At 39.5% G+C, this 6,723-nt stretch overlaps 1 non-coding gene across 1 annotated transcript; it reads left to right on the top strand.

Annotated features, from left to right (window-relative positions):
* Nucleotides 1–2,167: 2,167 nt before the first annotated feature.
* LOC112804591 (small nucleolar RNA R71) lies at nucleotides 2,168–2,274 on the top strand. The gene has a single exon (XR_003203202.1). It is a non-coding gene; the product is annotated as a small nucleolar RNA R71 (small nucleolar RNA).
* The last annotated feature ends 4,449 nt before the right edge of the window (nucleotides 2,275–6,723 follow it).

Below are 6,723 nucleotides of genomic sequence, written 5' to 3'. Positions count from 1 at the left end.
ACTAGCTTGACAGTCAGCTCCTCTAAGGAGGAGGATCATAGGGGCTCAGCTCTTCACCCCTTACTTTGAACTTTTTTCCTGTATCTCCATAACGTAGCTCAATATGCTCCAGAAAGAGGATTCTAATTACTGTATAAACCCATGCTGGATTGCTGGTCAATACTACCTTCATTCCTGGGGAGAAACCTTCAGTGGGGATCTTTTTGTTTCTCCATCCTCTGGGTACTTTCTTCTTTTTGGGAACCTCTTCCTTGGTAGATGATGCATTCCCAACACCAAACTTAGGTTTGATGTCAGGAGGAATTTTATTGACTGTTACCAAGGGAGGTTTGAGTTGCAGATTCTGCTGTGTATCATCAGGCGGTTTTTGAAGGTTTGGATTAATAAGCTCAGCCTGCATGCACCTCTCTTCTTCACCTGTTGGATGTATATCTTTGAAGACATGAAAGACCAGTTGCTCATTATGCACTCTAAGCACTAATTCACCCACTTCTACATCAATCAGAGCTCTTCCAGTGGCTAGGAATGGTCTTCCTAGAATTATAGAGGCATTCTCATCCTCCCCTGTGTCCAGAATCACAAAGTCTGCTGGGAGGAAGAACTTACCCACTTTGACCAAGATATTCTCCATTAATCCGTATGCAGGCTTCATAGATTTATCTGCATCTGCAATGCTATCTTTGTGGGTTGTGCCTCTTGGATTTGCAGCTTTTTCATCACAGATAAGGGCATTAGATTTATGCTTGCCCCTAGATCACATAGGGCTTTCTCAAAGGTTGTGCTCCCAATGGTGCATGAAATTTAAAAGCTCCCTGGATCTGGCATCTTCTTTGGCAAGTTATTCTGAATTATAGCACTACCTTCCTTAGTCAGGACTACTGTCTCATCTCCCTTTAAACGCTTTTTCTTTGACAACAGCTCCTTCATGAATTTGGCATAGATAGGCATTTGCTCCAAAATCTCAGTAAAAGGAATATTGATTTGTAACTTTCTGAAGATTTCCAAGAACTTTGAAAACTGCTTGTCCTTGGTCTCCTTTTGAAGTCTCTGAGGATATGGCATCTTAGACTTGTACTCAGGAGCCTTTCGCAGTGTAGGATAAGTGTCAAGAGAGTCTGGGAATGGATTGTCCGCACCCTTTGGAGGGGCGTGCTCCAACTCTCCCCTCTTTTTCTCTGGAGCTTCCTTTTCAACTAGCTCTTCATTGACCTTGGTCTCAGAACCAGCTACTTTACCACTTCTTAATTGAATAGCCTTGCAATCTTCTCCTGGGTTCACCACTGTATCACTTTGAAATGTACTTGCAGACCTCTCAAGTATTTGCTTGCTCAGTTGACCCACTAGTACTTCTAAATTTTTAATGGAGGCTATGGTTTCCTGCATAACTTGTGCTTCTTCACTTGCCACTTGTCCACTTATCACAGTGATAGCCTTACATTCCTCTCTTGGATTTGGAATTGTGTTACTAGGAAGGCTATTAGTGGTCCTCTGATCAATTTCATTAACTCTGGTGGCTATTTGACCCATTTGAATCTCCAGGTTCTTGATGGATGCTCTGGTTTCCTGTCTAAAACCTGTCAATATTGCTTCCAAATCATTGTTCTGCTGGAAACCACCCTGAGAATTATTGTTGAAGTTTTGAGGTCTCTGAGGTTGATCCTTCCATCCAAAATTTGGGTGATTTCTCCATCCCTGGTTGTATGTCTTAGAATATGGGTCATTGTTGGGATTTCTAGGACCACTCTCCATGTAATTCACCTGTTCAAAAGAAGGTTGAGCATAATTATAATTATCATTTTGCACAAAATTACCTGCCATGTCATAGGAGACTTCTTGTGGGGGATTTTGGGTGTTAATAGCTGAGACTTGCATGCCATCCATCTGTTGAGTTAGTAGATTTATTTGCTGAGACATCAGCTTGTTCTGAGCAAGAAGAGCATTAATAGCATCTACTTCCAACACGCCTCTCTTCTGAGGGGTTTCAGAATTCACAGGATTCCTGTTAGAGGAGTATAAATATTGGTTGCTAGCAACCAATTCAATAAGCTCAATAGTCTCCTCCGGTGTCTTCTTCTTGTGCAATGAACCTCCTGCAGAATTATCTAAGCACATTTTGGACATTTCACCCAAGCCTTCATAAAATATGTCTATTTGTGTCCATTTGGAGAACATGTCTGGAGGGCATTGCCTAGTCAGTAGCTTGTATCTCTCCCAAGCTTCATACAGAGTCTCACCATCCTTCTGTCTGAAGGTCTAAACCTCCATCCTAAGCTTAGTCAGCTTCTTTGGTGGAAAAAATTTGTGAGAAACTCAATAACCACCTTGTTCCAAGTATCCAAACTGTCCTTAGGTTGAGAATCTAGCCATAGTTTTGCGCCATCCCTCAGAGCAAACAAGAAGAGCATTAGTTTGTACACATCTGGGTTCACTCCATTTGTTTTCACAGTGTCACAAATATGCAGAAAACTTGAAATGAATTGATTTGGGTCTTCGTGGGGAAGACCATGATACTGGCAGTTTTGTTGCACCAGGGTGACCAGTTGAGGCTTCAACTCAAAGTTGTTCGCAGTAATAGGAGGCACCACAATGCTCTTTCCATACAGATCTGCAGTAGGAGAAGAGTAGGAGCCAAGCACTCTCCTTTGTTGCTCATTCCCATTTGGGTTTGCCGCATTGGGATTATCATTATTATTCGGATCCATAGTGGATTCTGCAGCCTTGTAAAGTCTTGCTTGTTGTAAACGTCGCCTGAAAGTCCTTTCAGGTTCAGGATCAAAGTCTAAGAGATGTTCTTCGTCTCTGTTCCTGCGCATAAACAACCAGAAAACAAAAAATAATGGGAATCTCTACGTCAGAGTGCAGAGAATTCCCAGTGAGGTAACCTGTGTAAAGAGATAAAAATATTGAATAAAATAAATAGAAGAAAAATAATAAATAGTCAACACCAAATTTAATTTCAGAAATTAAAAAAAATATTGGTGCTATTTATTTATTTAAAAATTTTTTGAAAATTTATTTTTTTATTATTATTTTTATTTTTATTTATTTTTAATAATAAAGGAAAAGGAAAGGGGAACGAATAAGGGGAGGGGGGTAAATGAAAAGGGGTAAATGAAAAGGAAAAAAACATAATGTAAAGGAAAAAGAAAAAATAACGTTAAAGAAAAAAAGAAAAATACCGTGAAAGATTTTTTTCTTTTTTTTTTGTTTGAAAATTCAAACCAAAATTTTTAAATAAAATTAAAATTAAAATGTCTAATCTAAGCAATCAAATAACTAATAGTTGTTAATCACAATCAATCTCCGGCAACGGCGACAAAAACTTGGTGTGGTTTTTATAACCCATACTTACTAACCGGCAAATACACTGGGTCGTACCAAGTAATACCTTACGTGAGTAAGGGTCGATCCCACGAGGATTGATGGATCAAGCAACAATGATTGAGTGATTGGATTAGTTAGGCAAGCAAAAATTGGTTTTGAGATGTTCAAAAGGTTTAAGTGTAAATTCAGAATATCAAAGACATGCAGATAAATAAATTGGGAATAAAATATGGAGAAAACAGTTAAGGTTTCAGAGTTATCTAATTTCCGGATTAACTTTTATTACTAATTAATTTAATCATTCAAGATCTAATTTCATGGCAAACTATATATGACTAGACCCTAATTCCTTAGACCTTCCTAGTCTCCTCTAAAATTTATTAATTGCCAATTCCTTGGTCAATTAATTCCAATTAGAAGGTGATGATCAATTTCTAGTTTATATGCCAAAAGAATCATAATTATCCACAAATAAGGGGATTATATGTCACATATCCCATTAAATACAAACAATTAAAAATTCAGTATAATATGTTTCCAAGCTGTTGTTCAAGTAAAGAGCTTTTCCAAGTTTTACAAGAACTCAATTAGAACATGGGTCATACTTCCGTTCCACCCAATATTCATAAAATTAAGAGCGAAAATAATTATTAAAATATAAATCAAAACATGAATAAATTAGAAAGATCAAACGAATTAATCCATTACAAATAGATAGAGCTCCAACCTTAACAGTGGAGGATTAGTTGCTCATGGTTTAGAGAAGAAAAATAAGGGTTCTGGTAACAATATGGTATCTGTCTAAATGTACAGAGTTTCTATTTATAACTAATCCTAATTAATCTAAAATCTAATTATCTAAAACTAAAAATAATATCTTTTCCTAAAAGATAAGATTTGAATTTAAATTTGAATTTAATTGACAAGTCTTCAGCTGATGGGTGGGGACCCCTTGCTTTGTCCATTCTGCAGCTTCTAATCTGTATTTTCTGAGCTGAAAACTGAGTCAAAAACAGCCCAGAAATCGTAACCAGCGTTTTCTGTATTATTGCAGATCACGCATGTGATGTGTCCGCGTCGTCCATGCGCTTGCGTCATTTGTACAGATTCTAGTCCACGCGTTCGCGTCAGGCACGCGATCGCGTCATTGCGATTTCTCCATTCCACGCGGTCGCGTAAGCCATGCGTCCGCGTCGGTCTTTGCTGGTCATCCCTTTGGTTTCTTCTTTTTCTCTACAGAAACTTCATCAAATCCCTCCTAATGCTACCTAAAATGAATAAAATTGCACAAAACTCAAAATAGCATCCATAGTGGCTAAAATATAATTAATTTTAAATGAAACTCAACAATTTAAGTGCAAATTCACTAGAAAAAGATAGACAAGATACTCTCGCATCACCTAGTATGCATCCCTTTAGTAGGGTTAGACATCATTCTAGGAATGGATTGGCTCAATGAAAATCGAGTCTTGTTAGATTGTTTTGAGAGAAAAGTCGTCTTTCCTTCTCAATCCATACGAGACACACGTGACCTTTCAAGATCCTCCAAAGGCACAAGTATGAGGCAAGAATATGCCTTGCTAAATTCGGTAAAAGCATATTCCCATCAGGAGTTCTGTGAGATACCAGTAGTACAAGACTTTTCAGATGTCTTTCCTGAAGATATACCCTTGTTTCCCCCAACACGACAGGTTGAGTTCTCCATAGAATTGATGCCTGGGACAGGGCCAATCTCCATAGCCCTATACTGAATGGCTTCCTTGGAGCTCACTGAACTGAAGAACCAACTAGAAGAACTGCTGCAAAAGGGATTCATCAGACCAAGTGTCTCTCCTTGGGGAGCTCCAGTATTGTTTGTGAAGAAAAAGGATGGCAGTATGCGCCTCTGCGTGGACCTATAGGCAACGCAACAAAATCACGGTGAAGAACAAGTATCCCCTCCCAATAATAGATGACTTAATGGACCAACTACAAGGTGCAACAGTGTTCTCAAAAATCGACCTGAGATCAGGGTATCATCAAATAAAGGTAAGAGAGGAAGACATCCCAAAGATGGCTTTTCGAACGAGATACGGACACTATGAGTTTACAGTAATGTATTTTAGGTTAACCAATACCCCCCCCCCCCCCGTCTTTATGGACTACATGAATAGAATATTTCGACCTTACCTCGACAATTTCGTGGTGGTATTCATAGATGATATTTTGATTTTCTCCAAGACAGAAGAAGAACATAAGGAGCACTTGCAGGTAATACTGGGGACCCTTCGAGAGAAAAAGTTGTACGCGAAACTATCCAAGTGTGAGTTTTGGATGAAGGAGGTACAATTTCTTGGACACATGATTTCTGGCAACGGAATATCAGTAGATCCGAGTAAGATAGACTATGTACTAAACTGGAAAAGGCCAACGTCAGTGACAGAAATAAGGAGTTTTTTAGGATTGGCGGGCTACTATAGGAGGTTCATAAGGGGGTTTTTCCAACTAGCCCTATCGTTAACTCGCTTAACCAAGAAGGATACCCCATTTATTTGGACGCCAGACAGTGAAAGAAGCTTCCAACAGTTAAAATGTCGCCTGACATCCACCCCAATACTAACCTTACCTAACCCCGACATGGCTTTCGAAGTCTACTGCGATGCCTCAGGGCAAGGATTGGGTTGCGTACTAATGCAATGCAAAAAGGTAGTAGCGTATGCGTCAAGGCAACTGAAGACCCACGAAGCCAACTATCCAACTCACGACCTTGAACTAGCCACGATAGTATTTGCGCTGAAAACATGGAGACATCATTTGTACGGAGTCGGGTTTCAAGTATTCTCTGATCATAAGAGCTTAAAGTACTTGTTCGACCAAAAGGAACTCAACATGCAACAAAGGAGATGGATGGAGTTCCTTAAAGACTACGACTTTGTTCTAAACTACCACCCGGGGAAGGCTAACCTGGTGGCTGACGCTCTAAGTCGGAGGGTACCCAAGGCATCATGGCTAATGATAAAGGAGGCAGAGTTGATAAAGAATTTCAGAGACATGAACTTACAAGTCACCATTGCTCCAGAAAGCATACACCTGAGCCACCTAACAGTGACAAGTCAATTCAAGGAACAAATAACTAAGGCGCAGAGCTCTAACCCCGACTTTCAAGAAACCCTGCGCCTTGTCAAGGAAGGAAAATTGAAAGGCTTCACCAAAGGAGAGGACAAGGTATAGAGGTACCAAGGTCGAATCTATGTCCCAAGGGAAAGCGATCTTCAAAACAAGATCGCGGAAGAAGCCCATAAAGGAGATTTTACCATTCATCTTGGCATGACAAAGATGTACCATGATTTGAAGAAGATGTTTTGGTAGCCAGGGATGAAAAGGGATTTGGCTACAGTCGTGAATAAATGTCTGATTTGT

Source organism: Arachis hypogaea, chromosome 5, assembly GCF_003086295.3.
Source record: "Arachis hypogaea cultivar Tifrunner chromosome 5, arahy.Tifrunner.gnm2.J5K5, whole genome shotgun sequence".
Taxonomy (NCBI): Eukaryota; Viridiplantae; Streptophyta; class Magnoliopsida; order Fabales; family Fabaceae; genus Arachis; species Arachis hypogaea.
This window is presented reverse-complemented; position numbering and strand designations above follow the sequence as displayed.